This window comes from Cyanistes caeruleus, chromosome 9 (genome assembly GCF_971803275.1).
Source record: "Cyanistes caeruleus chromosome 9, bCyaCae1.hap1.1, whole genome shotgun sequence".
Taxonomy (NCBI): domain Eukaryota; kingdom Metazoa; phylum Chordata; class Aves; order Passeriformes; family Paridae; genus Cyanistes; species Cyanistes caeruleus.
In genome coordinates, this window is record NC_141709.1 from 23047229 (window position 1) to 23069346 (window position 22118).

General features: G+C 40.1%; 1 protein-coding gene across 10 annotated transcripts in view; it reads left to right on the forward strand.

Annotated features, from left to right (window-relative positions):
• The first annotated feature begins 4204 nt into the window (after nucleotides 1-4204).
• ZZZ3 (zinc finger ZZ-type containing 3) overlaps nucleotides 4205-22118 on the forward strand; it is a 58402-nt gene continuing 40488 nt past the window's right edge. For 2 of the 10 annotated variants that reach the window (XM_086842530.1, XM_086842536.1), the window contains exon 1: nucleotides 5974-6077. The gene's annotated coding sequence lies outside the window, so the exon portion shown is untranslated. Of the gene's footprint in view, nucleotides 4500-5491; nucleotides 5638-5973; nucleotides 6078-6142; nucleotides 6644-11051; nucleotides 11394-22118 lie in introns of those variants that run through there. The other 8 variants (XM_086842534.1, XM_086842528.1, XM_086842533.1 and 5 more) reach the window with 6 other exon arrangements.

The window sequence follows — 22118 nt, forward strand, 5'->3', positions numbered from 1 at the left end:
ATGGCAATTTGTCTTTTTTATTTAAATCTTTTACATCCTGTATGAGAGGACCCTAATCACAAGCCAGGCTTGTCCCTGAAAAGCTTTTCTGTTTGAAAAAAAACGTGCCTAAAGGCTAGGCAGAAATGTGCCAGATTTATTTATTTATTTATTTATTTTATTTAGACATCTACATCTTACTTGAAAACTGCTAGTTTATGTTTTTCTGGTTTACACTGAACATTCTACATGCTGTTGAGTTTTGAGTAACAATAGAGCCCTTTATTGTGGTGTAGGACCTAAAGGAATATGCATGGTAGTCAAAACAGTGACAGGCATGTTCTGTGACCTGATGCACCTTCATGTAGGTTATGTATAACTCAAAATTTTAATGTGCAGCCACTAATACCTGAGAGTGCTCCAAACGTATAACAAAGGGATGTTTCTAAAGGAGAGAGGAAAGATAAAAGAGACTGTTAGGACAGGAGTTGATAACATCTGTAAGGGCTAAAACTTGTGTGGAAGGTGACTCGCTCTTAAAGTTGTGCTGATGGAACACTCCAGAAGGTAAATGGAGGTAATGTGGGCTTCTAGGTTTTAGCAGCCTTAGGCAAAACCACTGTGTCCATACAGGTCCAGCTCACACTCTCATCCTGTTTAGCCAAAACTTCCCTGATGCACATAGGTGAAATGTCTCAGAACCTGGAATTCTCTGGATTGTTGTTTTCTTGAAGCCTGAGTCAAATTTCATACACCAGAACAATAACACACTTGAAGAAACTGCAATAAAGAAATTTTTTTAAAATACAGTTGGTTAAAATAGGTAGCAATATTTCCATTTTGAAATATAAAAACCCACTTTTGAGTAGTAAAAACTAAGATGAATAATACATTCTGAAAAACAAAGATCTTCTTTTTGGTGTGCAGCTTTTATGTTTAATGAGTTCCAATCTGGAATGTTTTTTTTAATAATGCACTACATTCTAGCTGTCATTTCGTATCGAACTGACTTTGAAGCCTCTACTGAAATTAGAAAAAGCCATTTAAATGGGAATACCTCGTATGTAAAGAGTGTTTATACATGGATACAGAATATAGTCTGATTAAATTATTAAAAATAAATATTATATTACTTCACTGCAACTTCTTAGACCAATGTGGATTAGAATGTCTCTACTTTAAATATACTTCAATTATTGCAGAAAATGCAAATAATAACTTCCAAAATTCATTTAACTTTTGTGATTGGTAACTTACTTTTTCAACATGAAATATGATTCATTTCAGTAAAGTCAAATCTGCAACATTCTGTGTGGGTTGTAAGACTCCTGAATTGTCTAATGGACTTACCCTTTATCAGTGACTGGAGATGATTCTCTTTAATGAAGAGCTAAAACTTTATTTCCCTGTACCTTGTTCCTACCAAGGAAAAAAAAGGCATAAAACCTAGGCATTCTAAACTTAGGGCTGAAGTGGATTTATTTTAGTAGATAGTAAGAGCAGATGACTACATATAATTGTGTGAAATTTACCACTATTATATTTTTTAAATTATTTGTTTAGTAATAGTCTAATACGATTTTTGACATGCTGACTTCCACACAACAATAAAGTCTTTGTCCAAATACTATTTGAAGTAGCAAAAATATTACTAAACATATGCATTTTGTTATTATGGTTAAATTGGTAATATTGTCAAATTTAATGAAAATTGTGCCAAAAAGCCAGAACAGTCTCTTGTAAACTGACTACTGAAACCACACTTAAATGCACAAGTAGAGTGAGTATGTCTTCAGGCAGAATAGTTCTTAAAGGTTAGACACAAAACAGAATTGTTTCTCTAAAGGATTTTGCTTCAGGTAAAACCAGCAAAAGCACTTCAATGAGGGAATCTAGCCTTTCTCATATTTATTCTTTATATATGGTAGTATTAATGAAGAAAAAATGAATCAGAATGTAGAGGTTTCCAGGGAATAGAGCAGGCAGAACTGAGCAAAATAGAGGACCTATAACAATAATTGATTGTGTAAGGATGTGTAATGTACCTGAGCAGAAGATGGTTTTAACACTTAATTTTTTTTGTTGCCTTTTGTCTCAACAAAAACTATCCTTTTATAACTTTATCTTCTGTAACTATCTGCAAGAATGCAAATACTTTTTCTTCTCTTTCCCCAAAGTTTCACCTTTAAAGTTCCTACAGACAAAATTATTGAGGTTGTAAAATGATTAACACAGAGGTATCTAACTGCTGTGCAGAGCCAACTCTCATCCAATCCAGGATGTTGTATTAGGTTTGGGCCATGGAAGTTGACCCAACAGAACCTAATCTGGCTTTAGGAAAATTCTCACTGTCCGAGGTGTAACTGCACAGTCACCTGAGTGATTGCACACACCCAGCCAGTCCAGTCCAGTTTCCCTTGAGTCAGATCAAATAAACCTCTGGAGCTGAATTCAGCCATAATCTCCCTAGTCCTGCATGCCCTTTTGAAGAGCCAGTGTAGATCCAAATCTGTAGCCAAGGATGTAGCCCTGTTTAGCCAGAGCTGTGGCAGGAACCAGTAGTAGCTTGTTATGCTGTTTGGAGGGCATGGTAGAAAGAGAGCAGAGCAGCTAACTAACCTAGATGTCCTTAGGTTCAGCTTCTCAGTTGTGCTGAGTTCTAACGAGTGAGCTTTGTTAATCTTTTGTAGAGAAAAAAAATCACATGTGATTTGCTGTAATAATAGGAGAATTAAGCAATTTCATGGATTCAGATGGGTGGGAACAGGGATGTTGCTGCTGAAAGCAGGAGCTGTGTCACAGCTTCATCAAAGCTGGAACTTGGCAGTTCTCCATGCACAAACGTGAGCTGAGGCATCTCACAAACAAGGAACAATATAAAGCTTGTGTTCTTCTAGAAAGTAATGCCTTGGGAGGGGTCTGATCTACTAATTTTTAGCTTGTCCTATTGAAACTTGCTGAAAAGTTGTCATTAACACCATTATCCCCTGGTCAGAATAGAGGGTGGTTTTGTTGTGGTTTGGGTTTTGTGGTTTGTTTGTTTTTATTTCCCACTACCAACATTGATGAAGCCTGAGACATTGTTATTGCTTTATAAATGAGTAATCTGTAAGGCTTCCCATAAAAAATACAACTACCACTTACTGGTACGAGAGAGATGCTGTAGCACAGAGGAAGCTGCAGCCACAAGAACTGTGAGATAGTTTGGGTAGAGTGTATGAGGAACAAGGGATACCAACTGGAAGCGAAAATGTGTTGGAGAAAGCAGTATGGTGCTGCTAAGCAGGAGTATGTTCCTTTACATTTAGGAATTATTTAAAAGCTGCAGGAAAGGGACTGCAGGATAGCACGAGTGGGTGAAGAAGATTTTGAACTGTGGGGACATCAGAGTAGATGTAGAGCCTCAGGCAGCTTCAAACAAAGCAGGTTTCTCCAGGTTTTAATGTAAATTCTCTTGGGTGGAGGTGTTAGTGAATCTGATCTCAGTCATTACTACACATGGTCTGCTTTCTCTTCTTTGCATATTGTTAATTTTCTTCTGGAAGGTTAACAGCCAAACTACACAATAGGTACACAATGGCTGGATTAAATGCAGAGAAAAGCAGGGAGCGTGCAGAGGTGGGGCAAGAGCCTCAGGAGTATCCCTTTCGTTAACAGGAACCATGACCTCAAACATCACAGCATTAACAGTTGTTCTTTGTTAACCTTCCATCACTAGGCATCGCTGCTTCTTAGGCAAGATGGCAGAACCTAATATTTAAGTCCGGTTCTGTGAATTCAAGGCAAATCCTGGTGTAGGGTGTGGTTACAGTACAGTCGGACTGGTTTAATCCTATTGCCAAAAAGTTACTGCTGCCAAAGGAGGATTGCCTTGTTCTTTGCCTCTACTGGCAGCACTCCCTCCCCCATTTCACATGCTGGCTCTCGTTAGCCCCACGGTGAGCCAATGCAGTTTAATTTCTAAAAGAAAACGAACACACCAGAAACAGGAACAGCTTCTTGGTGGTTTAGAGAATCCAGCTGGTTTTACCGTGTGTGTAGATGAGCAGCCGAGTGGGCATAGGAAAGACTGTGGGGCAGGGATGGGGGAAGTGCTGCCTCCCTTGTCAGCAGCCCCTGGATTGGGTCAGGTCTGTTGCTCAAGTGCGTCTTTGCAGCACCTTGGGAATCTGAAAAAAAACCCCACCATCAAAACACCCAATCGATTTTGCTCAGAAGCAGCTGAGCAGAACCTTCAGTTCTCCTGTGAAAGCACTAACGCTTGTCTGCAATACAATAATATCCTCAGCCATTGCAGCTGTTCAGCTAAGTGAGCATATTTCTAAATGGATTGCAAGGCACAGCGCTTTAGTGCACACAGGTGCCCCTGCAGTAATGAGAGCACCGCTCCTGCTCGGGCACACGCAGAGCAGGACTGCGGGAGGGCAGTGGTACAGAACCGAGAGAAAATATCCCTCTCTCTCATGTGGGGTTTCTGTTGTTTTGAATTTGATCACAGAAGACTTCTAAGTCAGCAAGAGGTAGGGAAAAGTGAGAACTGCTTGGGAGAGTGGAAAAGCTGCTGAGGTTTTTCTGCAGACTCTGCAGAAGGAATGTCTGTATGGCTAGACTTGCAATTTGGGTAATTTGGATTTTATTAAATGTGCTTTCATTACAAATATATCGATCACTTGAATACAGTCACTAACTACTTTTAAAAGCAACTGAAAATATTCTTCAGTCCTTCACTCTGTTACAGAGAACTGTTTTACCTAAAGATTTTCCAGCAATCTGGAAATGTTAACTGTTATTAAGAGAAGGTTTTTGGAATTTCATGAGCATTAACAGAAAACGTGAGTCTCTGTTTCTTGTCTACACAAAACTCTCCCAAATGCATTGTAACTGTGGTGTTTCCGGAAAAAAACAATGAGAAGTTCAAGAATAGTTAGAGACAGACAGTAGTTTTGTTGTGTCAGTAGGAGTACAGGTAAATGATGTATTAGAGCAGGCTGCGAGCGGTAGGCAGTAATTAACTCTTGGTGATAGCACATCGGTGAGCCGAGAACCAGGCAGCTTCACAGTAAGAAATTTGAAAACGCAATCGATTAATTTTGAGTCATAATCCAGAGGGCTGGAGTACCCCACGGAGCCTGTTCTCGCGGCACCGCTTGAGCTAATTCGGGAGACAGCGCTGGAAATGGCTCAGGAGCTGCGACCCGAACAAGCCCCGCTTTGGGGGCACGAAACCGGCAGCGGGGGCAGGAGCACCTCCAGCCAGCAGAGCGCCGCCCCCGAGCCGCGCTCCCCGTCCCCTTCTCGGCACGGCAGCCCCGGAGCGTTCCCGTGCTGCCGGCGCTCGGCCGGGGCGCCCAGAGCCGCTCGCCGTTCCGCTGCGGCCGCCCGCGTGGCGGAGCCGCCCCCGTCCCTCGGCGCCCCGCCAGACACCTGCCCGGCCTCGCCACGCTCCCGGCCCGCGCCGCCGCCGCGCTCCGCCGGCAGGGGGAGCTGCAGGGAGCGGGTCCCGCCGCAGCGCGGGGGGGAGGGGAAGGAAGCGGAAGGAGCCGCCGCCGCGCTGAGGGGAGCAGGCGCTGTGCGGAGCCGCCGCCTGGTGCGGGCGGCTCGGAGGGAGCGAGCGGCGCGGGGCTGCGCGGCCCGGCCGCGCCGAGGAGCGGGCGCCAGGTGAGGGCCCGACCCCGGGGAAAGGGGTGGGGGGGGGGCCCGGGCGGTGCCGAGTTCGGAACCCGCGCGGGGAGGGGGAAGGAGGAGGAGGGAGCGAGCGGGGGAAGCCCCCACGTGACCAGCGCGTGCGGGGAGGAGGTGGCGGCTCGCGCGCCCCGTTCGAATCAGCTGGCTCGCGGTGGCGCCGATTGCGCGTGCGCGGAGGCCCCGCCTCCCCCCGGCCTTACGTGTGCGCGCGCCCGGCGCGGCGGCCCCGGGGCACGTGCGCGACGCCGCGGCCGCCATGTTGTGTCTGAGCCGCGCGCGGGCACTGTGCACGCGCGCGAGCCGGGCCGCGGGAGGCGGGGGCAGGGGGCGGGCGGGGAAGGAAGGCGGGAAGTCTCGCGAGGTCGCGCGGCCCCCGCGGGAGCGGGCCGGGTGCGGGATGGCGGCGGCGCTGGGTAATGGTACCGGGCCGGGGGCGGGACCGGGAGCCGCCGCCCCTCCCGCCGGGGAACGGGCGCTCGGGAGCGGGCGGGGCGCACGCCCGGGGGAGCGCCACTGGCTCCGCGCCGCCGCCTCCTCCCCCCGGCCCTGCCCCGCCTCACCTCACATCACCCCGTGCCTGCCCTGCGGCCGCCCCCCCTTCCCTCCCGCGCCTCGGGCTCTCCCTGTCCCGCCGCTTCCCCCGCGCTGCTCCGGCCCGTCCGCGCGCCCGAGGCCCGCCAGCCGCGGATGGATGCCCCGCAGAGTCCCTTGGGTTGCCCCCGCTGTGCCACCCCCGCACCGGTTGTCCCCGAGTTCCCAGCGCTGTCCCGGCCGTGCGGCGCCCGTGGCTGCCGGCCCGTGTTCACTCCCGGAGCTCCCGGGCCCTTCCTCGGCCGCCCTGCGGCCGCGAGCCCCCGGCGGTGTCCCGCAGGCTCGGCCTGCCCTGCGCCCCCGGCCCGGGCTGCTGCCGCTGCTCTCAGCCGGGTTTCTGCTCCGCAGCACAAGCGGCGCCTGCCCCGCAGGGATAGGGGTGCTGATGGTAAAGGGTGCAGGGGTCCAGAAGAGAGCTGTTAACGTCCCAAGTCTGCTCTCGGTGGAGGCTATGATATATGTCCCGTCATATCACAAACTTGTAGCATATAGTTCTGTTTTCTCTTGTATTTAGAAAAATTATTCCAGTTGCATCCAAGTGTCCCAGCTCAGCAATATTCCCTTTGTCTCCTAATCCTGATCTCTTTTAAGGGAGAGCATATGGTTCTTCTTCATGGTGTTTTGTATTCTGTCCTTGTTATTATCCGGTTGCATTGGCAGTTTTTGTAGTCTTGGAGTATTTTACTAATCTGGTTCTAGGCTAACACATAACAGAGACTGAATTTTTATAAAAGAATATGTTCTTGAGGCTTTGATGTTCCAAGTGTTATTTTACAAATGTTTCTAGTTATTAAAAAAAAACTGTAGTAGTTCTTTCATGGTTGTACATATACTTGCATATTTTCCATTGATACTGTCATTATGCTGTACTAATCACTACATAGTGATTGTTTACAGAGGCTTTTAAGTGAAGCTCTACGTGTACCCTGTATTTTACATTAAATACTGACTTGTGGAACCTTTTAAGAACATGCTTTTCTGGTGTATTTCTAACCTGTGGTTAGATACTAGCTTCCCATCCTGGCTGCTGGTCATCTAGTAGGGACTGGTAGGTTTTGGATTAGGAAAATGTGATTCTTTACATAAGCAAACGTAACTTTTCAGAAAGGAAGTTGATAAGGTACTGTTGTAGTTTGTCTTTAAGCATTTTTAATCTTAGTCTACTATATTTTGGAATGATAGTAGTAATATTTGCTTCATCAGAAGTGGAAAAAAGTGTAAGGGAAAAAACCATAGTGTGTGTTGAGCAGCAGGGGAGAAAAATGGATCTCTTAAAAGAGTATGTGGGAAAATGTTAAAAAGAAAACCTATGAGGTGAAAGATGTCACTCAACTGAAGAAACTTCCCATTACCTTAGAAGGGCTTAGTATTTAAGTCAGTTTGACATGTGACTTGTTAAGAACCTAAACAACTTTGGTTTCAGGCTTTCTCCAGCACTGTCATGTTTATTCCATGAAAAAAAATTCTATGCCTTGAATTTACAGGCTTGAGCAGTAGTGAATGACCTTACACTGAAATACTGCTGATAATTTATGTTTCTGGTTGTTTAGTCTATCATAGGTAGTTGTTGTAATTCTGTTGTACCACTGTTAAGTGAAATGATTTTTCCTTTGCTTTGCATACTCCAAGTGTATAATTACTAAGTGAGGGGCTGTATTAAATAGCTTAATTACTGAGGTATTTAGTGGTGGAGTCCAATCATATGTCTTGTCTCACAATTTTTAACATTTCTGGAAAAAGATAAATAGCAAATAGGATTCTTTGGCTTAGTGTTATTATGGATTTAATGTGCAAAAATAACTTGATCTTTATTTCACAGAATTTGGGAATGTGTCCTAATAAGGGCTTTTGTTCTACAGCTGAACAGCATGTGACTGCTCTGATGTTTATCAGTGTTTCTAACATACTTGTGTAGTGAGATTACATAGTGAGATATGCTGTCCATAGTCTCATGCAGAATGAAGGCTTTACACTCCCAGTATTTCCAGGAGACTTAAAGTTCTTGTGGATTTTTTTCAGTTGGTTGGGGTTTTTTTAGTCCATTTGTCTGTATCTGTTTCTTCCAGATAATTTTAGGTACTTAAGTTGACTTCTGGTCAATAATAGTTGTGTGGTTGATACAAAGTGGGAAGACTTGTGCTCTTGCCCTTATTTAAGGGAAATTAGAACTGTGTTTCTTAACATTCCTAAAAGTACTGGGGAAGCTGGAACTGAGGTCTTTGCAGTCTGCCCTGCTTCCAGATGTGTTTTTTCTTGTTTAGTTTTTTTTTTTTTTTCCCCTTTTAAATTACCTTTCCCATTTCCAAACCCCTCTTTAAGATCTCTAGGGCTTATCTGTTTAGTTTTGCTTTGTTTTGGTTTTGCCGAGGTTTTTGCATTATGTGGGAACTGATGATACGGGTCTCTCTGGTCATAAGGAACCAGATTTGCAAGAGAGAATTTATTCATCAAGTTCTTGGCACTTGCATCCATATATATATAGATTGCACTAAGAGTTCTAGAAATGTAGTACTGTAGGACCTATTGTTCCCTTTCTCTCAGGTTGGTTTTAAACGACTTGGATTATTCCAGACAGATATATTTGTAGACCTTGTCCTTAAAAACCTTGAAGAAGAAAAATTCTTCCATGTCTGTAGGCGGGAGTGAAGTTGCAGAAATTGAGAAACTTTCTCACTTCTGTAGTGAGGTTTTTTTTTTCAGTTTCCAAATTAAGTGTTCTTTGCTGGAAGTCAAGCTGCTGCTGATAAGAATTTGCTCCTGGTAAACTTAAACACTTACAGTTTTAAGAACACTGTAAATTTGGTTTGTGATTGAAAAACTGCTGTGGTTGTAGAAGAACCATCATGGTAGTTTCAGTTTTCTGAAAACCTTCTGTTTGAGTAACTCTAAAAGACACTTCAGAAATGTGAAGCTGAACATTAAATGGTGTGGTCTTATTGGACATTTTTGTTTCAAACAAAAGGACCTTTAAAAAGATTCCCTTATGGGGTGCAGCTTTGTAATCAAAATACTTGGGGTTTACAGTGTAGGTTATACACTATAGGTTGATAATTTATATGGTTTGTGTTCAAAATTTGAGTATTAGCTAACAGTGTATATTTAATTGCTTTTCTTTATACAGGCAGTTGGTTGTGTCTTCTGTCCAAAAGCTTGGTAGCTAACTTACATTAACTGTTCTTTAAAGTTACTTCAGTGTTTTTTGATACTTGTAATGAATTCAGTTAAACACAGAAACACATAAAACTCATTGATTCCAATTCTCCGCCCTTTGGAAGCGCAGTGCAAAGGGATCATTCCCTTTGATGGCAGAGTTCCTCCTTGTGTTGCTTGTTTCAGTAGCTCCATCACCCACCCCATGGTTAAAGTTTTACCTGATACTGGATTTCAGTATTTTTGCTTTGCATACAGCTGACTGCTTTGTCTCTTGTTGCTTCTGAAAAGAGTTGATTTTTCTTGTAGCAGGTTTGAGATTGCTGTTAGCTGCTCTCCAGTTTTTCTGGTCTTTTGAACCTCATCTCAGGACATAGGAAATATGAATGTTGGCAAGATAGACAATTTGATTGTCCAGGATTTTAAAGATGTTTTTAGTAGTTCAGATTTAAATACAATATTTAAACACAAATGTTTGTTTTGATTGGGGGTGCACATGTGCTGACAATGTATCAGTAAGAATTGTAAAAGCTCATCTTTATACCTTAGTAGTAGAGAAGTGGGATTTTAACAGACTCTTGTCATGAGAAGTAGTTGATTATTTTGACTGAAAAGGATGATTATAACTTAGTTTAAAACACTTCAGTTAGAAAATTTGAAAGTCAGAGAGGAAAGGTGTTCCTTAGAGTTTACCTGTTGGTACATAAATTATAACATCCTGCTTTTTGTTGATGTTTTAGTTTAATTAGCACACATATATATATATATATATGTATATGAGAGCTGAATTTTTCAGTGCTAGTGATAGGGTGTTTTTTTGTGTGAATTGAAGTGTCTCTGAAGTATCTCAAGTTTAGGAAGGAAAAACAGGGAGATAGCCCAAAGTACAAATTGGAAGAGCTATGCAACTGGGTTACTGTGCCACACAGAAATGAATTAAAGAGGGAGGAGAGTGACAGAGCCTCCCGTGTATGTTTGTGTTTGAAACATACTCTGCCTGTGCAGTAGTGTTGAAGTTAGGAATGTTATCTCCATAGCCAAGGAATCTAGAAACACCAAAGATAGATACTGTCAGAGAAGTTTTGCCATGCTGCTTAATTACTTATTAAATAAATGCTTTAAGAACATTTCAGATTGAAGGCATGGGTGTGTCTTGTGCAGTTGTATTTTCTGAATTTATTACTGTTTATTTTTTTGTTTTGTGGCCTGGGTTATAGAACAAAGCAGATTTACTAATTGCCTGGACAGGACAAGTCTGGGAGGGAATACAAGTATTAGTGTGCAATAGTCTTGGAAAACTGGATGAATGACCAGAACTGTATGGGATGCAGTTCAGTAAATAAAAACACAGAACAGTACCTTTGGTTAGAAATAATAAATACGAGAAACACTTGGCTGGGCAACAGTTCTGTAAATAAGCAGCTGTATCACAAAATTAACACAGTGGAGTTGTGACAATTCTGTGAAAACCCTGGAGTCTCACTGGGATTTATGAACAGTATTGTTGTTGCCTGTGAGAGAGAAGTTGCTCTGCAGTACTCAGTGTAAGGCCTTGGATAATGTAGTGTCTCTGTTCTTGTTACTCTGCTTCAAACAGATTTGGAGCAGCTGAGAGTATTTACAGAAGAGTTGCAGTAATGACCTTTAAGGAAGGACTGAAAGAATTGTACTTGTTTAGTCTTTAGCAGAGATGGGGAGACACAGTAATAGCCTTCAAATATGGAAAGTTTAGAACAGAGAATAATGTGATAAACTGTTCTCTCTAGGTGGGATATGAAATAATAGTCCTAAAGAGCACAAAAAGAGATTTTGATGTCAGGAAAAGCTTTCCAGCTCCAAGAAAGATTATCTATCCAGGATAGATAATCACAGGGTTCTATATCTTAGGGAAGTAATGTGATATCTATTGCTGAAAGTGCTCTAGAAAAGGTTAAATAACCTCCTTTCAGAGGTGATTGAGGTGTAGTTTTCTGTTCTTGGCATAGGAGGTAAGATGACTTCTTAGCATTAGATCTCTCCTCATTTTTAGATTTTTGTAATATTGCTGGCTGTGATTTAAAAAAGTAAAACAACATGGTAGAGAAAAAAAATTAGTGATGTGACAGTTGTAAGATTTAGTAAAAAAACCTTTATAAAATATATTCATTAAAGGGTTTTTATAAAATATTTATTAAAGCCATCTGTAATGCAATACAGAAGATAACATTAATAGAGCCTTCATTGTAGATTTAGTGTCTTTGACTTGTATTTAGGTGGTTTTTGTGATCCAAAGGAAAGAAACTGAGCTAGAGTCAAAGTCTTTAAGAAGACTTCATTCAAGAGAAGCATTGCTCAGAAGATAAATTCTAATGATCCAGGGAGTCAGATGCATTCCAAGCTCTGAAGTAGAGCAAACCATGCAACTTCACCTCTGTAAAATTGAGATTACAGTTAATATCTGAGACATGTATATTGAGGGTTAAACACCACTGATGAAGTCTTAAAGTTCCTGAAGGGTTTGTTATATAAATATATTGGTTATTAAAATTGGTTTGCATTCCATGCGTTAGCAATAGATTTCAGTCTCTTATTTTTTTATTTTTTATTATTCATTGCTATGTACTAGCAGTATAAATAAGCTTGAACAGAAATGTATCCTGTCCATTACATATACTAGTTTTATGTAAAATTTCTCATTTGGGACTTTTTTGGGCGATTTAAAAATATTTGATTAAACTGGAAGAGCTAACCTTGACACAAATGAGTTATAGCTTTTTAGAGTTAAAAGTACTGAACAATTTGGTAAAACTTTTTGAACTAAATTCAGTTAAATACCTTATTCTGCTTTTTTTTTTTTCCTATTAAAAATCAACTGCCTACATCGAGTGTGACCTTGTTCAGGCATTTCTGGTTTTTGAAATTTGACAAAACTGCCTCAGGGTTAAGGGCAAGTGAAGGATAGGCTTTGTGTCACATATGTCTGTGCTCTGGAATTAGGGAAAGGGTTAAAGCACAATAAATGTCACATTCCTGATGATTTAAAAAGAGTGTAGAGGATTTACATAAAATGACGCTTTCAATCTATTATAGCCTAACTGTAATTAGACTTCTGGTACATTTTTTCCATCTCGCCAGTTAAATGGATTAAACTTTATGTGTATTTTCACTGCACAAGCTATCAGCATTATCTTTGTAATAATTGATGGGTAATTGTGACTAAACCATAGGGAAACAGTGTTGGTAACTGATAGGGCACTGGGTTTAGATCCTGGTATAGTTTGCTTATACCTGGAAACCTGGAAATCTATAAAGGAAGAATGCAAACACTATTCACCATATTGGGCTGATGTCAGAAAAGGAATTTGTTCCCTTTCTGAAATATTTTAAGTCTTCTAGGGATTTTCCTTCTATGTATCACTGCAGTACAAAGGCTTTTTTGTAGCCTATTATAAAGGGATCATGGTATCTCGTGTGGTAAGGGCACAAAGGCTTAAGTCTTAGGCAGAGGCAGATGCACCTATTCCCTAAGCTCCACCTGAGGAGCTGGAACTGAGATGCAATTGTCAGACAGCTGCCTGGAAGAGGCTGCTTTAACCTGGAGTTTGGAGCAGCAGTTGCTGCAGAGGTGGCTGGAGCGGTGTATAGGTGGTGTCTGACTAAAGATTGGAGTAGAAAACTGTTAACCTTTCAACAAATGCCATGGTTTGTTTGCTTTAGGTTATTTTACTATTTCCAGTGCAAAAAAGCCTGGCAACTTCAAAAATTGTATCTTACTAATAATTTCTGAATTAGAATATATTAGTACATGTTTTCTTTTCCACCCATTACCTTCTTTTCATTTACTTTGTGCTTTCTCTACATGTCTCTAAAAGTTGGAGTGTAACTAGTGGGAAGTTTTACTGGTTAGGGATCCATGATTGTATTGCTTTTGTTAATAATTATTCTGTCTAATTGTTACTTGAAAAGATTTGACAATATTTCTGTGCCTTGCTATGTTGCCAGCACTGTTCCTTGGGGATTTCCTTAAAAGCTAGACTTCAGGAAGAAGAAAGGTAACTAGATGTACTCAGGTCCTCTCAATCCTCACTTGTCAACATTTCTGGCTTTGTTTGGTTCAGGTCTATTTATTTATTTATTAAGCCTTGGGAAAACAGGCAAAATGAGAAGCCAGAATAGCTTATGGGAGTTCTTTTATTTTTAACTAGGGTTTTATTTTTGAGCCGAATCATGATGTTTATTGCATCAGTTTTCTGGAAATTCTGCTATATTGAGTGCATTCTAAAAAAGGCAGAAAGACTGCAAAAAATCTTTATTCACAGTATTATTGTAGAGGCTGCTATAGTGCAATTATTTTTCGTATGTGCATGGATACTTTTAAATCTATCTGTGAGGAAGTGGTTCCTAACAGACTAAAGTGTAGTTACATAATTTCTCTTAAGTGAGATCAGGTGAGAATTCTTCTGGATCATGGGAATTCAGTGATCCTTTGTTAAGAGGATTCCTAAAATACTTCAGATGAAAAAGGTTCTTCACATATCTGCCATCTGACAGCCAGTGAAGAAAAGGACAATGAGAAACATTCACTCCTTGTATGATGTCCTAGTGCAAATAAAACTTCCCACACCTCTCCCATCCCAAAGTGAAGTCTTTTTCTGATTTCTAGACATGTATTTTTGGATGTCTAAATTCTTGAACCAAAGTGAATTTTGCAAATCCTTGAGAATTCTTTATTCTCATAAATGGATTGCTTTTTGGAGTGCAGTTTGCTGTTAGGACCATTCAAATTATACAAGTGTACAGGAACAGATTTGTTGCTGTTAAGATCTTGGTAGGCAGTCTTTTGTTGTTCTCACTGCAACTCAGAAAAAAACAAACCCAAAAAAACCCCCAAAACAAAAACCTCACACCAGCAATCCAGGTAACAAATTTCTTCTTAATATTGATGAATTTCAGTTACATCTCTCATGATCTGAAAATATCTCTGGTTAATTCCAGCCCAGAAGCAGTTGTATTGGAAATTCACTTGTTACATGAAGGGTTATTTTTTCCTTCGATCAGAATTCTGAATATAGAGAATGTTTTGCCTCTCTTTTGGGATCTGGAGGTAAAGACAGGGCAGTTGCTGTCATTTTATCCAGTGTGACTCATGTCTCATTGATTTTCCACTTGACAGGTAACTCTGGTGATCAGACCTTTGTGTCCTGCTTTTAGGGTGTATCTCATAATTTAATTAGTTGCAGTTAGATCAGCTACCCTTTTAAAAAAGCTTTTTAGATTGTTGTATGTCTGTCTTTACTTGGCCAAAGAAATTCCCTCAAAGATACCATCCCAAAAGGTCAGGAGACTGTGAGAAATAGGAGAGCTCTGGAGAAGCTTACTGTGTAATATTCTTGGTACCATTTTCAGTTTTGATTCATGTGTCACTACAGCTGTGTTATATGACTTGTACCAAATAATCATGTGGACATTTCTCCTCATCCTGTCTGTTCTGTCAACGGGCCTGATTTGCAGACGTGGCATGAGCTCCAATTTAACTTCTGCTTGCTTCTCTTCCTTTAAATGTGCCCTTCCTTTGTGTGGGCTGTGTTGTGGCTTCCCTGGTTCACTCCTGGAACTACCTTGATATGAAAGTCTGCTTTTCTAATACTTAGAAATTAGCGTCTGTTGAAGTGTGGACAGTTGCTTTTTTGACCTTCACTGACCATATTTTCCATGATGAGGTATCAAAAAAAGCCCAGGGATTTGAATCAGTAACAATTAAGAGCACAGAAAGTTGCAGGTTTGTTTTTTTTCCCCCCTCAGATGCCTCTTTTTGTCCCTCAGATTCTGTTAGTGACGACTTGCATCAGCTGGATTTCAGTTAAATTTTCAATAGAATTTTAACAGATTTATATTGAAGTGAACAGTTACCAGAATGAAAATAGAGTAAAACATTATGCTATGGCCTCTGCTGCATGGGAACAGACATGAAGAATGTTTCCCCAGCATTCACAATTGCAGAATAATACAGGTTTTAGCTAGGCAATAGAGATAGATGGGAACAGTAATCTGCTGGAATTAGTTCCTGTGCATCAGTTAGAAAATATTTTTATCCTCAGCATGGAAGTTTAGAGTTCCAAGATAAGAGGAGTACCTGTGCTACTTAAGCTTACAAAGCATAAGGGTGAGTCTGAGAGAAGGGCTTCACATTACAGCAAACCTGATCCAAGGACTGTCTGTCACCAAAATGCAAAGTCGCGGGCCCTGTTTTCCACTGGCTCCTGTGCTCATTTCACCATTACAGTGAGCCTGTCTAGGAAGCTAAACTAGAAGAAAAATGACTCTTTTGTAAGGACTTGTGTTTTCCAAATCAGCTCACTGTAAGATTGGATTGAGTACAAAAGTAAACGCATGGGAAAAATAGGAATGATGTACCTGAGAGTTAGAGGGGAGTGGGATTGCTTCTTTTTGTAGATTAAATCACTTAACGGTAAATGAAACCTCACCTGGGAAGCCTTGTTGCAAAATTAAAGTGGGAATGATTGAAGGCTTACCACCAGGCTGTGAATCCACCGGTGATAAAGGAGTGGGAATGTAGATGGGTGTGGCTTTGATTGCTGTGATAAGAAGGTGGAGGGAAAGTGGTGCCTTGGACAAAACAATAAAGTAGGAAATGCTCTTTTGGGAAGTATCTAAATGGATGTAATTGAGCAGGGACAGAGAAAGGACCATTGCAGTAGGTCAGATGCAAAATGACGAGATCCTTATGAGAGTTACCCACTTGGAGTGACAGTGAAAACCTTCAGATGTCAAGCCAGCTGCTGAAAGAGGGTTCAGTCTCTAAAAAAGCTGTTTGCTATCTTTGTAACCTTCATTGTCAATGAATGGGTAACCTTTGACATAGGTCCCTGGACTCGCCAACGTATTTTTAATTATGATTCTGTTATCTCACACATGGATTTACATTTTTATTTCCACAGTGGCTGTTTTAAATATACATACATTGCAGAGTTGCTCCTTTCTTATCACCTAGAGCCAATAAAAAAATGTTTTAATGTTTTCCTCAGTTGAGCAAGGGTAATCCAAACTGTGTGCATGCAGAACTCAGAAAGGAAGCAGCGCCCACGTTAGCTGGCAAGTGATTTAAGAGGGGCATTTCAAGTCAAAATAGGAAGATGTTTAGAAGATGGTCCTTTCAATTTTGATAAATATAGATAATGGTATTTCAATGAAATTGTTTCAGTGATGGCAGAACAAAACCCCTCTCTAGTTTAGTGGTAATACAAATCTGATGACTTTTTATTTCACCACTGTCTTGAGTCAGAAGACTCTCAGAAAACTCAGCAAATGGGTATTAAAATAGAAACTCATTGTTAGGAATGTGAAGTAATGCATAAGAGTAAAAGAACTTTATGCAAAAAAGCCCAACCCTGACTTGAAATCAGCTATTAGTGCTCAGGGAAGTCTTTTGACAGACATTTCTGTAAAGCCATCAACTCAGTTTTCACTAGGTGTCAAAAAAAAGTAAATAGAGTTGAGTATTAATAGAAAGAGGTCATGACATAAAATATTAACTATTCTGCAGTAAAAATCTATGACATACATAGGCCATGCTTTGAATATGATTTTCCCACACTGATCTGTCTTCTAGACTTAGTACAGAAAAGGGCAGTAAGAATAATCAAAATTTGGGATAGCTTCTTTATGCAGAATACAAGTAGATAAAGCAGATAAATTAACCATCTAGGATCTTACAGCAAAATGCCCTCAGATACTGTAAAACTTAATTTTTAAAGGTATGGGAATTTTATATAGGGTTGTTTTTTTTCTCCTACTGTTATCAAGGAAGGAATGTGTTTAATTGTTTATTGCCCTAGGAGAGATAATATATCACTAACTTACAAGGGCTTTGTGTGTTCAAGAAACAGCAAAGGCTGCTCAGGAGATCTAGTCTTGCTATATTTTTCTTCTTTTATGACTACAGCATTGTGCTATGTGCAATATAGTAGTTCACAGCTGAATAATTTTTAATTTTTTACAGAAATTTTAGATGTTCTCCAAAGATAACTGGCAATCAGCGTTGGAGTTCATTTTTCTATAATATTTTCTAAAATGTTAAGCAATTTTATGAATGGTGTATGAACTACATTTGTCAAGTTAATCCTTACTTAATATTTCTTGTCAGCTCATCATAGGTACTAAATAAGGAATAAGCACAGCACTTGTTTTGCTATAGTGCTGTTAAATCCCTTAGAATACTTTGTAAAAATGGTGCTTTAAAAAGAGCCAGTAAGACTTTTTTAGGTCATCACTGGCAAACTGTAAGTGATTTATTATTAAAAAGAACCATAATAGTCTTCTGCTTGGTATCTTTGCTCCATAAATGTAAATGTGCAAAAGCGAACCATAGTGATTTCTAAGTAACTGCTTTTATTGATTATTTTCAAATTCATACTCTAAAAATTCCAAACTGTATTTATGGTATATTCAGGAAGCTACTGGTCATACTGGTTTTCGTCTTCTGGAGTGATCATATCTCTGTAGCTGAATGTTTTGGATGGATGAAGTAGGAAAGAAGTCAGTTTTATATTGTATTTGTGTAAGTCGGTACCTAAACCCTTAGTAAATAATGTAGCCACTTAAGCTTAATCTAATTTCTCCAAATGAGAAGTTTCTAAATGTGTTGTCATTTGATACAGTATGTGAGCAATCCTGGCATGCTGCTCAGAGACAAAGCAAGAACTTAACTGCAAGTGCAGGTTTTTTACTGCTGTGATGGGTTGGCCATTTAGGGAGGTGTCTGAACCCTGGCAATCTGCTCATGTTTGCTCAGGATAGGTATGGAAACTACATAATTCACACTCTCTGACCCACCTTCTGGGAGCTTCTTCCTGCTTCCCGAATCTGTGATAAAATGTGCTAAAGGTAGATGTTACCTCTTTTTTTCCCTTTTTTTCTTGTGCTTCAAGAAATTCTCTAGAAGCTTAACCTGGAATTTGTATAGCCTTTTAATGTTTCTTCAGTCCTTTAACCTTAAGGATAATTACAAGAAGTGGTAAAATGAGTGTCTCCTTTTTATTTATGGAAATAGATATTATCGAGAATTTTAGATACCGTAACCAGACATGTATTTTTATATAAAAGGTTAAATGTTTTAATTTCTATTTTACTAAAATATGGCCACAGTTTGCCCTGAATTATTGAATTAATAACTGATGAAGTATAGAATCCATTAAGTACTAGGATTCATAGTCATGAATCCTGTTGTCTTGAGACAAAAGAGGAAAGTCAAATCTTTAAAATTACTTAGTTTCAGAAAACTAAAATGAGAAAAGGCAAGATGCTTTAAACCCTTGAATTTTCATGTGTTTAATTAGGGTAGATACAACTGCAAACATACACCTTTTGTGTTAGAGCTGAGTGTATGTATTTGCAACATCTACAACATTACAGTTGCAGAGGCATGCTTTATGCATGTAGTAGCTTTCCATCATTAATAATACCACAAAGGTGTTTTTTCACATCCTGAGAAACTGTCTCATGCAAAGTGAGAAAAACTGAAGTAGAAGGGGAGCTCTGAGTAAAACACAAAAATTTATTATGCCAATAAAAAAAGACAAAGCAAAACATATAAAAGCTAATTGAAGGCAGGATGGAGAAAGACTTAAAATGAAGTTGCTGTGAGAGTTGCATTGGGTATCTAACCTTGCCTTTTCTTTTTTGCTAGGTCTTTATACCCACTTGTAAAAATGAAAATACAGAATTCTCTTCTTACAGAAGCAGTGTGGGATAGCCTGAATGCTAAAAATTTGTGGGAGCTCAAGGGAAGACAAGGAAAATTCATGGATGAGAAATTCACTGAAGTTTAGGAAATAGATAGAAATCACATATGACTTAGGAGGACTCTGAGCTAAAAATATTTGGAAGCTATAATGGTATTATACACAGCAGCTCCTGCCTAACCATCTGCTTATCGCGGCTGTTGGAGACAAAGTACTGACTGCAGAGACGTGTGGCTTTACTCTGTGTGAGAAAAGAGGCTTGAAGTTAATAATGTTGAGCATAATTGATTTGCATTTAAATTTAATGAGGAAGTTTTGAAAGTGAATAGTCAATTAAGATGCAATGGGAATCAAGTGTCTCTGTGCATAGGTGACAGATACGCTCATGTGCTTAGGCAGTAATAAGTACGTCCCTTTTGCTGTGTAAGTGTAGTGCAACATCTCAGTATCAAGAGAGATCCTTACAAAGTCCTTGATAAAGTATTCAGCTGCTGGGACAGGGTAATAGAATCAGAATGAATTTTTCTCGTCATAGGCAGTCTTTCATTTTATACTTGAACAGTGAGCATAGTTTTGAAAGTAAATTGTCTCATGTAGTTGCAAGAAATCATGAACTGAGTGTTGCAAAACAAAACCTCAAAGAACAATAAATTCAAAGCAGAATATCTGGGTATTCCTTATATCACAAAGTTGAATAAAGGAAGCCAAAAGAAAAGCATGTGTAGGGTAAACTGTAGTTGTATTTCAGCAGTGTGTTGACAGGTTAATGGTAGGTTTAGAGTAACAGTGTAAAGTCTTAGAAATGCTTTGAAATGGATTTTAAATCTATCAAATATGTATATTTAGCACATTAATAAGATACCTGGAGAAGAAACAGCTGATGTGTAGTGGTATTGTGTGAGAAGTTGTACTCTCCCAGCTTAGTCTTTCAAGGGAATAAATTTGTGACTTTGAAGGATCAAGGAAGTGTGAATCAGACTATTCTGAATTTTTACTGTGCAAGTGCTGTAGGAACTGCAAAACCTAGGAGTAAGCCAGCATCTAGATGAAAAATGAAAGTGAAGCAAGCCTAAAGGTTCTTTGTCAGTGGTCACAGGAAAAGGAAAAACCTGTAGGAATAAAACAAACAACTCCCTGCATTCTTACAAGGCAGTTACATTAACAATTAATTAAATTTAATGCCAAAGTGTTCAAATGAAAAAAAATGTTCATATTGAGCAAATAAGAGTAACTAAAAGGATGAAATTTTAAATGTAAATGTAGGCTAGACAGAGCTTCCTTTGTATTTCCAGTTGGTACTATAGGCATAGGCCAGACAGAACACAGAAATTGTGGGAAATGAAGAGCAGCATATTGTTTATCAGTGAATATGCTGGCCTACAAAGACCTTCTGACCACAACAAGAGAGGAAAGAAGAATGGCAATCAAGTAAAACAAAATTACATGTGATGTGGTCATAGTTCCATTTGAGTTACATATATTAGACTAGAAAAGTAAATCAGGCTACCAATGTACTGTTAAATCAAGAAAATTGTGACCAGCTATCCTATCTGAAAGTAGCTGGATATGAACAGTAGCAGCTAGAAAAAGGTAATATACTACTTGAACTGGGAGCAGTCTTACAATAAAGTTGGTGATTTTTTTTAAATAAAGGCCTCTATTAGCAGTAGATGTGCTGTGATTAAAAGGAAGGGCTATGTGATAGTGTTCATATTGCAGGTTTTGTTTCCTGTGCCTGAAGACAGGACAGCAGCAGAACAGAAAGCAGCTGCTCACTGCCCTTTAGGGAGCTTTTAGAAAACCACAGTTCCTACTTGAAGGTGTTTCCACTTGAAACACCTTCAGTACTTGCCAGTGGAAACTCCCAAGTCAAGTAGACTGAAATATGCAAAGTGGTCTTCTTACTCAGAAAACATGAATACAGCCTGAACAGTGAGAACACCAGGCTATAGAGGTCTATTGAAACCTCTCTGCTTATAGACTCAGTGTCAGTCACAAAGCAGAAAGCATCTAAGAACAAACATTTTCAAGTGCTGATATCTGCAATTTTGTCAGGATGCCCAAGCATTGAGAGAAAATTTCTGTCTGCCTTCAAGTAGTTCTGGGGAGAAAGGTGCATTCTTGGTGTAGGTGATGCTGACATCCAGCTCACAGAGCAGGAGCGTGCTCAGAACTGCTTTAAAAGACAACAGTGGCAAAGCTGTTACGTATGGGTAAATATGGCTGTAGCAGTTGTGCTGTGTATTGGACCAAACTGCAGCATGAGGTTCTGAAAATAAACAACATCCTATATGGAAGGCAGAAGGAGGGATGAGTCTTTTTACTGCAGATCACTATTTTGGGAACTGCCACAATATTGAGGTTCTAGCATCGAGTACAGTACTGAAACATGTCAACAGCTGTAGCACCTCAGACAGCTTCTTTAGAAAATAGATGTTTTTCTGGCTGTTCACCAGAGAAATGACTTGGTGTAACACGATTTTATTACCATGTCAAAGTCAGTTGTAATAGAGCCACATGAGCATTTAAAAGACTTGGGGCTCTTAAAAATAACTGCCAGTCAAAAATTGACATAAGGCAAGTCATTTACAATTGGACACAATGATCCTAAGGGTCTTTTCCAGCCTAAATGGTTCTGTGATTCTATGGTAGCAGGCTACTACTGTGTTTAAATTCAAGTTTGAAGCATACTTGGTTTATAAGCTGGTCCATTACTTTTTTGAGCCCCTTGCATGTGAGAACTCGTCTGTGTGGTGGTGGTGACTAGTGCTATGATTATACACACGGGATCAACTGGTGTGCCAAGGGATGCCTGTAATTCTGGGAGCATGAAAATGCACTGGTGAGAAGACACAGCACAGCCACAGCACAGCAGTGATAAGCTGGTTTTTTTTCCTTTATGGATTTTGGGCTAGTTCTGCATATCCTCCCTGCCCCCAGTCTGTCCGGAATATATTTTAAGCATTTGGAGTG